The 11,103-nt window shown below is 47.4% G+C and overlaps 1 protein-coding gene across 1 annotated transcript in view; it reads left to right on the plus strand.

Annotated features, from left to right (window-relative positions):
* The window catches only part of LOC311531229 (uncharacterized protein), a 30,772-nt gene extending 30,027 nt beyond the window's left edge, over positions 1 to 745 (plus strand). Inside the window, exon 6 of the transcript XR_014714160.1 lies at positions 449 to 745. The gene's annotated coding sequence lies outside the window, so the exon portion shown is untranslated. The remainder of the gene's footprint in view (positions 1 to 448) is intronic.
* Positions 746 to 11,103: the final 10,358 nt, after the last annotated feature.

Below are 11,103 nucleotides of genomic sequence, written 5' to 3' on the forward strand. Positions count from 1 at the left end.
GCAGGTGAATGCTGTTTACAACAATACAGCCATTGAAAGGGGGCAGATTGAATTTAACAGTCTGTTTCTCAGGTTTCAGAACAATAATAATTTAAAATTCCACCCCCGAGGGAAATGAACAAACAAACATTCTAGTGTTTGCTCCCCTCTGTGCTCCGCAATCTCTCAGCCACTCTCTCTAACACACAGCTCTTAAGCCCGGCTCTGGGTAAGCCTGGAGAAGAACACAGGTTACTGAAAAAAGAAAAGGAGTACTTGTGGCACCTTAGAGACTAACCAATTTATTTGAGCATGAGCTTTCATGAGCTACAGCTCACTTCATCGGATGCATAGTGAGCTGTAGCTCACGAAAGCTTATGCTCAAATAAATTGGTTAGTCTCTAAGGTGCCACAAGTCCTCATTTTCTTTTTGCGAATACAGACTAACACGGCTGTTACTCTGAAACAGGTTACTGAGTGAACCAGACCACGGGAGAGGTAGAAGCTATGTAAGAGGATCTATGATGACCCCAGAACTGACCCCACACTGTTTGTTAGCCGACGGCCAAGGATGAAAGAAAGAAGGAGGACCCTGGGAACTACAGGCCAGTCAGCCTCACCTCAGTCCCTGGAAAAATCATGGAGCAGGTCCTCAAAGAATCAATCCTGAAGCACTTGCATGAGAGGAAAGTGATCAGGATCAGCCAGCATGGATTCACCAAGGGAAGGTCATGCCTGACTAATCTAATTGCCTTTTATGATGAGATTACTGGTTCTGTGGATGAAGGGAAAGCAGTGGATGTATTGTTTCTTGACTTTAGCAAAGCTTTTGACACGGTCTCCCACAGTATTCTTGTCAGCAAGTTAAGGAAGTATGGGCTGGATGAATGCACTATAAGGTGGGTAGAAAGCTGGCTAGATTGTCGGGCTCAACGGGTAGTGATCAATGGCTCCATGTCTAGTTGGCAGCCGGTATCAAGTGGAGTGCCCCAAGGGTCAGTCCTGGGGCTGGTTTTGTTCAATATCTTCATAAATGATCTGGAGGATGGTGTGGATTGCACTCTCAGCAAATTTGCGGATGATACTAAACTGGGAGGAGTGGTAGATACGCTGGAGGGGAGGGATAGGATACAGAAGGACCTAGACAAATTGGAGGATTGGACCAAAAGAAATCTGATGAGGTTCAATAAGGATAAGTGCAGGGTCCTGCACTAAGGATGGAAGAATCCAATGCACCGCTACAGACTAGGGACCGAATGGCTAGGCAGCAGTTCTGCGGAAAAGGCCCTAGGGGTGACAGTGGACGAGAAGCTGGATATGAGTCAGCAGTGTGCCCTTGTTGCCAAGAAGGCCAATGGCATTTTGGGATGTATAAGTAGGGGCATAGCGAGCAGATCGAGGGACGTGATCGTCCCCCTCTATTCGACATTGGTGAGGCCTCATCTGTAGTACTGTGTCCAGTTTTGGGCCCCACACTACAAGAAGGATGTGGATAAATTGGAGAGAGTCCAGCGAAGGGCAACAAAAATGATTAGGGGTCTAGAACACATGACTTATGAGGAGAGGCTGAGGGAGCTGGGATTGTTTAGCCTGCAGAAGAGAAGAATGAGGGGGGATTTGATAGCTGCTTTCAACTACCTGAAAGGGGGTTCCAAAGAGGATGGCTCTAGACTGTTCTCAATGGTAGCAGATGACAGAACGAGGAGTAATGGTCTCAAGTTGCAGTGGGGGAGGTTTAGATTGGATATTAGGAAAAACTTTTTCACTAAGAGGGTGGTAAAACACTGGAATGCGTTACCTAGGGAGGTGGTAGAATCTCCTTCCTTAGAGGTTTTTAAGGTCAGGCTTGACAAAGCCCTGGCTGGGATGATTTAACTGGGAATTGGTCCTGCTTCAAGCAGGGGGTTGGACTAGATGACCTTCAGGGGTCCCTTCCAACCCTGATATTCTATGATTCTATGTTTGGTGAGGTGCCAGCTATGCCCGTTTATACCATCCGTGACTTTAACCGCTAGGACGCACTGTCCCTTCACGGCGGGCAGCCCGGGCTAGGCTGACGGATGCCCCAAGGTCCTAACCACCCGTGACTTTAACTGCTAGAGCTCAGAGCTCCTCTGCAGCGGGCAGTCAATACTGACTGACAGGTGCCCCAATGGCAGCACTAAGAGCCTCTCCACATCCGTGACTTTAACTGCTAGAGCTCAGAGCTCCTTCGCTGCGGGCAGCCAGGATTGACTGACAGGTGCCCCAAGAGTTTGCCCCGTGGAGGCGGCACAACTCAACGCTAGGCTCTTAGTACTCTCACCTAATGGCCAGGCTTTAGAGCCAAAACGGCTGAGGTTCTTTAATTGTGTTGGCTGCTTTACAGTAAACCAGAGAAAATAAGTCAGGCTTATGCACAAATGGTTACCAAAATTTATTAAGCTAGATTCTAATCATGTGGTTACAAAATTGCTAGTGCCTACTTATTTAAATGTAGAGATGTTACACACACAAACAAGTTACAAAACTGAAGCCACAATCCCAAAGAAAGAAAACAAAGTATAGAGCTCTATTTCAAAATATGTGTACACTAAAGATAGGAGATCAGGTGTGGGTGCTTCTTACCCTCCTTGCATCTCTCGATTCCAGCGGTGCCAAGCCAGGATCGGTCACTCAATTCCGCGGAAAGACGAATAAGGGACAAGGCTTAGGGACCCTCTTAGCTGCAGAAGCCTTGGGAGGCTGTCACTTATCTGACCAGCAGATAGATAGTGAAAAGCACTCAAAAATCATGGTGCTGTAGGTCCCCTACTTATACCTCTGTACTCCTTTATTCTCTTTCTCCTTTCTTACGCCAAATTGAGGCTGGTCTGTCTGGGTGATGCCAGCTTTCACAAGAGTAGTTTACACTTGCAAGGGAGAGAAACAATAAGTTTCGACTACTGGACATTTCTTTTATCAGGGTAAATATTTTCCCACCTAGGATGTTGGTGTGTGTGCATCACGCTATTTAGTAGGGGCTAAGAGCCATGTCTGTCACAGGGCCTCTGCCTGCTGTGAGCTTAATCGTTGTATCTGTTCCCAGAGGCACATTGTAGCAGCACACCTGTGCTTTCACAGCTTCAAAGGCTGTGCTGGAATATATGTTAAGTGCCCTGTTCCGGCTTCCTCCTGTGTTTCCAGCAATGCTGGTCTAAGGGGGGGGGGGGGGGCGCTGGCTGTCTGGCTACACTGTTGCACAGCCCAGATTCCCCTCTGCAGGGTTAGAGCTGTTCTGTACCTTCCTCCTCACTGACTCTCTGGGGATGCTCACAGCCCAGGATACCCCATTCCCCATCTCCACTTCCCAGTAATGTCTCTAAGAGGTGAACCCCTCACAGCCCAGCACACAGTGATGTGCATCAAATTTCCTGGATTGTCGGGTAAGTCCTGAAATGATTCTGCCCATCTCACATTTTTCCGATCCTCAGACACAACGAGGATGGGATGAGCCATGTCTGGATCCAGAGTCACATTCGCTGGGGAGAGAGAGAATCAGAGCATTAGCGGCCTGCCTGGGGGAGGCAGGGACCATTTCTCACACTCCCCAACAACCCTGTTCTGGCTGGGACAGTCCTGGATCCCAGGGAGCTCCTGGACACCTGACTGATTCCTCAGTTTCACTCCAAGAAACAAATCAGTAGAGAGATAGAGGAAAGAGACTGAAGCTGCAGGCAGGGGAGTTGAGAGGAGGCTGGAAACAGATTTAACACCCTGGGGAGTCCCCATTCCCCACACACACACACACACTGGGCCTCCCTGCCTTGTCCTGGGAGAAGAGGGGAACGCATGTCACTGGGGAGGAGCCGCTCCAGACCAAAGAGTAAGAAGGAGGAGGTGGCAGTGTGTGAGGTAGCCCCTCCCCAGCCCAGAGAGAAGGGAGACCGAGGCAGCACTGTAGAGAAAACCATTCCACATCCCATGAAAAAGTGAGCAGGACAAAGGGAAAGGCCGAGCCCAAGGGAAACGGGGGGATGCTGGAGAAGAATCATGGGGCAGTCTCCCTCACTCCACTCGTTCCTTTGGATTTAACACACAACAGGCATGTGAAAGCCCCACAGAGTCCCAGGGCAGAGTTAAGGGTGTCTGGATGTTGGACAGTGAAAATGTTTCTGTTCCTTGTTGTGAGCATGAACTAGGAAAGCAATGAGGCTGGTGTCAGGATTGTTTGTCTGACTTCAGCTTGGGATCTATTCAGTGCATGCCGTGTTTTTTGTTAGAGGGCTGTGTTTGACTTTAGCTACATGTTCATTACGATGTTTCCATGGGAAATTTTTCTTAATGTCAAGAAAATCTCCCCCTAGAGTCTCACCAGGTCTGTGTGATCTGACGGATTCCCCATTTTTCTCTCCAGTTCAGATGGTGGAACGTCTGGGGGGTGGGCGGGAGGGAGTCCATCAGTGGTGATCTTATAACACCACGGAAGCTTTTGGCAGCCACATGATCGCTGGCCATGCAGCAGCATTCTGTGGTAAATTTGCTTGGGAATTCTTTGATCTCCCAGCCTTATAATATGTCCATACTAAGAAAGCTGCCAAAACCAACCCAGTGCTGGTGGAGGTGATTATTGGATTCAGCTTTAAATATCCTTGAAAATTTTAACTGATATAACAGTGTTTTATTATGATGGAGAAAAAGACAGAGAGGGACAGACACGCAGAGAGATCTTTAATAAAAATCTGGGACTTATATGGGCTGAGATAAAGTGTTTGGGTGCTGGTCACTGACAGTGTTTTTGATTGTTAGTGTGTCTTGAGTGTCTGTTCATGTTTCTTTAATAAAGATGTTTTCATGGGAATTGTCTCTTAATTTAAATATAAACACCTCCTGAAACTTCATCCTTCACATAAGATGCCAGAGATCTCCCACTGTTCTTCTCCATTTCACATGGCAGAGTGTCTGGAGGGAATAAAAGGATAAGTGAGATTTTATTCTGTGACATTTACAATGGATCACAACTTTAACTGACATAATATTCTTCTAATGATGACAAAGGGATACATGCACTCAGATCTTTCTAAAGAGGCTTGATAAAAATCAATCTGAATGATTGCAATTCTATTTCCTCTTTCATTCAGGCATTTCAAAACTGCTGAATCAACAGCCACTAAACCTCACAGCCATCTTCAGAAATACTGTCTGTAGGAAAGATTTTCTGTTACTTCCTTTTACTTCCTTCCTACTTCCTCCACTCCCCAGTTTGTTTCCCTCATTGTCCTCTTCCAACTTCCCCTAACCTAGATCCAGAACCTGCCAAGATTCCAGTGCAAAGTAGCTTTACACACATTGGATCTTTTCACATAATTGAATGCAGACTCTTGGTAGGATCAAGGCCCTACACTGTAAGCTCTTTTTACATAGCCCTTGTCTACACTAGGAGTTGAGGTCGAATTTAGCAGCATTAAATCGATTTAACCCTGCACCCGTCCACATGACGAAGCCCTTTTTTTTTTTACTTAAAGGGCTCTTAAAATCGATTTCCTTACTCCACCCCTGACAAGGGGATTAGCGCTGAAATTGGCCTTGCCGGGTTGAATTTGGGGTACTGTGGACGCAATTCGACGGTATTGGCCCCGGGAGCTATCCCAGAGTGCTCTATTGTGACCGCTCTGGACAGCGCTCTCAACTCAGATGCACTGGCCAGTAGACAGGAAAAGGCCCTTGAACTTTTGAATTTCATTTCCTGTTTGGCCAGCGTGGCAAGCTGCAGGTGAGTGCAGAGCTCATCACCAGAGGTGACCATGCAGTCCCAGAATCGCAAAAGAGCTCCAGCATGGACCGAACGGGAGGTATGGGATCTGATCGCTGTATGGGGAGAGGAATCCGTGCTATCAGAACTCCATTCCAGTTTTCGAAATGCCAAAACCTTTGTCAAAATCTCCCAGGGCATGAAGGACAGAGGCCATAACAGGGACCCAAAGCAGTGCAGCATGAAACTTAAGGAGCGGAGGCAAGCCTACCAGAAAACCAGAGAGGCAAATGGCTGCTCCGGGTCAGAGCCCCAAACATGCCGCTTCTATGATGAGCTGCATGCCATTTTAGGGGGTTCAGCCACCACTACCCCAATCGTGTGCTTTGACTCCTTCAATGGAGATGGAGACAACACAGAAGCAGGTTTTGGGGACGAGGAAGATGATGATGATGAGGTTGTAGAGAGCTCACAGCAAGCTAGCGGAGAAACCGGTTTTCCCGACAACCAGGAACTGTTTCTCACCCTGGACCTGGAGCCAGTACCCCCGAATCCACCCAAGACTGCCTCCCGGACCCGCCAGGCGGAGAAGGGACCTCTGGTGAGTGTACCTTTTCAAACAGTATACACGGTTTAAAAGCAAGCATGTTTAATGATTAATTTGCCCTGGCATTCACGGCCAGTACAGCTACTGGAAAAGTCTGTTAACATGTCTGGGGATGGAGTGGAAATCCTCCAGGGACATCTCCATAAAGCTCTCCTGGAGGTACTCCCAAAGCCTTTGCAAAAGGTTTCTGGGGAGGGCAGCCTTATTCCATCCACCATGGTAGGACACTTTACCACGCCAGGCCAGTAGCACATAGTAGGGAATCATTGCAGAACAAAGCATTGCAGTGTATGTTTGCTGGCGTTCAAACAACATCCATTCTTTATCTCTCTGTGTTGTCCTCAGGAGAGTGATATCATTCATGGTCACCTGGTTGAAATAGGGGATTTTTTGCAAGGGAACAGTAAAAGGACCCCGTTCATGCTGGGCTGTTGGTGCTTGGCTAAAAGGAATCATCCCAGAGAATAGCCACGTGGTGGGGTGTGGGGAGGTGTGTCCTGCACATCCACCTGAAAATCACAGCCCCTCCTTTTAAATGTGAAATCCATCCACCATTGCTTGCTATGGGAAAGGAGGGCACTGCCTTTCCTGTAGGCCATGGGAATGGGGGTCTCACTCCTTTAAGTAATTTTTTTATGTTATTTTTCTGATGGTGTGTTAGATTCTGTACAAACAGGAGGGCAATGCAGTAGCTATCCGAAGTCTAAATACTCTTGGATTTTTCTGTTCTTTCATCCATCTGTCTGTACTACATTTTTCTCTCTCCATTCTGTGTCTATACAGCATGGATAGGAGTTATACTAAATCCAAATCCTCACAGTATTTATCTATGTACTGGAAAGACTTTCCCTGTCTGTATTTTACAGGCCAGATTCTGCTCTCAGCTACACCAGTGCAAGTGTGGAACAAGTTGACTAACCTCAGTGGCTTTGCTCCAGATTTACAGCACTGTAAATGAGAACAAATTTGACCCTGTCTGTAAATCTTCTCAGCAGTGACAGAGTGCACTGAGCACAGTATATCTATAGAGCAGTGTATGTGGAGTGAGAGTGCCTGGTTTGATTCCTGACCCTGCTGCTGCATTATGCTGAGCAAAGTGCTTACTTGAGGCTTGGTCTATACTTAAAATTTAGATCAACATAGCTACATTGTTCAGGGGCATGAAAAATTCACACCTGAGTGCCGTAGCCATGCTAACCTAACTCCTGGTATAGATATAGCTAGGTAGATATAAGAATGTGTCTGTCGACCTAGCTACTGACATTCAGGGAGGTGGATTACCTACAGTGAAGGAGTAACACCTTCCGTCACTGTAGGAAGTGTCTACGCTACCGTGTCATGGCTACTGTAGCACCCATAGTGTAGACATGGCCTCAGTATCCTTAAAACACCCTCACCACTGGATTCTGGACTATACAGTGATTCTCAGGTGTTATTTAATTAAATTAGAATGGCTTCAACAAGAGAGATTGAGAGAGAACCACATCAGAATATCCCGTAGCTTGGGGTTAGAGCACTTGCCTGAAAGGTTAGACCCCGCCCTGTTAAAATCCCTTCTCAGGGGCAGGCCAGATGCTCAGCTAGTGTAAATTGGCCTAGACCCCTTGAAGTCAGTGAATCTTTGCTGAGTTACACAGGCAGTGAGTCTGGCCCGATGTTACTACATCACCCCATTCTGTTTCGACACACAGTTACAGCTGTGTAGCAGGAGCTGGCTATTTCCTGCACAATTAGCTTCCCCAGGCCTAGATGATCCCCAGCAGCCTGCTGCCGTGCCCTAGGCCTCCATGCACAAAGTTACTAGACACCTAAGTCCCAATTTGAGTTCCACTGTGATCCACAAAACTTTTTCCAAGCCCTGTAGGCTCCTAAATTGATTCAGTGCCTATTTTCAGGCTGAAAGTTTCCCTGGCACCCATGTTTCTGCCTCTGGCCATGCGCACTGCTACCCCATTCTAGGCATGTAGGTTCCTATCTCCCACCTTATCCACAGAGTGATTCATGGACCAGGGGAAGATGGGCATTCGCCTGCCGATCTTGCAAGTGGGGCCTGATCCTGCCAGCACACCTATCAGAGTGGGCCCCCTTCAAACATCTGTCCAGAGGAGGAGGTGGTAGTGCCCACCTTATAACTTCTAGCCCAGTGGTTAAAGCACTCAGCTGGAATGTGGGAACCCCAGTTCAATCCCACCTCTCTGCCAAAGGGGGAGAAAGTATTTCAACCATGTCTCTCCCACTGCTCAGAAGGACACATTAACCACTGAGCTATGGGTAGTCTGATGTTGGGATCCTTCAGCCTCTCCTGTTAAAGGTGTTCCACTTTGGATAAATAATGACAGAGTGATGGGAATAGAGTGATTGGATCATGGGTCTTCCCCCACTTAGGTGGGTGCCCCAACCACTGCACGACACAGACATGCTCTCTCCCTCATTCTGACCCAGTGACTGTTCCACTGTAGATAAACACTTACATAGTCACTGGCCAGAGAGTGAGAATGACTCTGGGGTCCTGTGGTTAGGGAAGTGGGAGCCTCTGAGGCCAGTCTTCCAGCTCCAGTCACTCCATTATTTACATACAGTGAACCAGCTGCAATGGGGGAGACTGAAGAATCCCACTCTCAGACTGTACCATCGCTCAGCAGTTGGAGCATCCACTTAGAAAATGAGTAACCCCTACCTGTCTCTGTTCATCGTATAGGGAGCCTAGGTGCGTAAGTGAGGCTTTGTGGATCACAGGGCGCTTGTGACTTTCTAAGCACCCAGAAATTAGGTGAGGTGATGCTCAACATTGCAATGCATAAGTTCCCTCATGTATCCCACCCACAGTCATTTAAATTAGAAGCTCAGATAAAACAAAGTCACAGCCCTAGCTGAGGATGGGGTGTCTCCTTTTTCTCCCTTCAGAGTCCATTGTTTAGCTCATGTCCACAGGGCAGTGATCTTATTATAGAGTCCTAGGGGAGATGAGGCAAATGATGCTTTCACCTCAGTTTAGCTAATCCAGGTGTCCATTAACCCTCCCAAATACCCCCCAGCCCACAGAATTCTTCGTGGCCAGTTACAACATATTTCTTGTGTCTCTAGCCACCTTTGAATAAATTCAGCACCTCTGGAAACAAAGAGGAGCATCAGCACCATGTGTTCAGCCACCTCTCTACACAGCACAGCTGAGGCATTCCTGATTTACTTGGCAATAGACAGCACACAGGCTGAATAACAACGTATCACGGTAAAACCCCAGCTCTCACCATAGGGACAAGCAGGTATGTTCCCTGTTGGTGCTGGGCAGACACACCCAAGTAGAGAAGCAAATCCCACGACTCTGCCCCCAACAATTGCAGCTGGAAAATTGAAAAGGAACAAATCAGAATTGTCTTTCATGTTTTATTTACCATAAATACCCATCAGAGTGAAAGGAGCTAAGAAGCAGCTTCAGTAACCACAACAATAGAACAGATACCCACAGATTTGGGAATAGTTTTTTAATAGCACTAAAATGGCAAAAAAAAGTGAAAGAACGTATGAAATTAATGAGTTACAGTCTCACTTTCAGTGATGTTTTATAATTATCTCTGTCCTGCTTGCATTCCCTTTTCTTCCATACTTTTCATTTTTACTCACCATTTTTTCTAGTACTTGTTTGCCCTGTTTATTTCTCTGTGTCTCTTCCATTCTCCTCTGATCCCTGTCACAGATCATTCCCCATCATATTCTCCATTCTTTCCCCTGTGTTTATCCCTTCCCCTCTGGCTGTTTCTCCTACCCAGAGAGTTTTTCTTTCATTGTTGTCATATCTATTTTTCACTCTTTCTCCAGGACTCTCTGTATATTTTGTTTTTCTTTTATTTCTCCTGTTCCCTCTGGTTCAACTATCTTTGTCTTACTAGCTCTCGCAGTGTTGCCAACCCCAGAAGTTAAAAATCATGATTCAGAACCGAAGGGAATGAAATTGGCCCCCAAAACATGAGGTTTAAAAAAATATATAAATGTATCCTGGTTTACCTTGTGGTTTTTGTCCACTCCCTGCCCATCCCCCAGGGCTTTGACAATTACAGTGGTGCCAACCCTCCCAGCTTTCCAGGGGAAGGTGACTTTGGCCCCTGAAGCAGGAACTCTGGCTGGGAGACCCCAGTGAGATCTAATTACACAGATTTGTACAAAATGCTCCCTGCTGCTGCGGAGCTTCCAGCTTCTCTCCAGTGCCCCAAATCCTGATTAATCAATTCTATGTTCCTGCCACCTTCACATCTGCCTGTCCCCAGCCTGGTTATTAATTCTGCCCCCCCTCCCCCCCACACACACACACATCTGCTCCTCAGGGCCCCTCTGCTCCTCCTGCAGCTCCAGGGGTTCTTCACCCTTCTCCCCCTCCCATCCCTAGTGCTGCAGTGAGGAGCTTCCAGGGGTCATAGAGATGAGGAGCCAAAGGCTGGGTAGATGGGAGTCCTCCAGGGTCACAGAGAGTGGAATGACAGTAGCTAGAGAAGCCCATTTTTTCATTCTTATTTACCCATCCCCCTGCCCATTTATCAATGACACTGAGCCTGGATGGGCAGAGTCATCCTGGTCCATACAGAACAGTGACAAACTGGCTACAAAATCCTTGGGGCAATGAAGTTGGCTTCTCTACCTTCATCACTCCCTGCTGTCTATGGTTCGACAGTCCAGACACTCCACAGAGCCTGCAGGGTACAAAGCCTGTAGGAAGACAGGAGTCATCCAGAGTCAAAGACCCTAGGAAACCTCAGCCTAGAGAGGCTGATTTCAGGGTCCCCAGTGGGATATTCCCCACACCTCACCCCGTGTC

Source organism: Lepidochelys olivacea, assembly GCF_965140295.1.
Source record: "Lepidochelys olivacea isolate rLepOli2 genome assembly, chromosome: 14".
NCBI lineage: Eukaryota > Metazoa > Chordata > Testudines > Cheloniidae > Lepidochelys > Lepidochelys olivacea.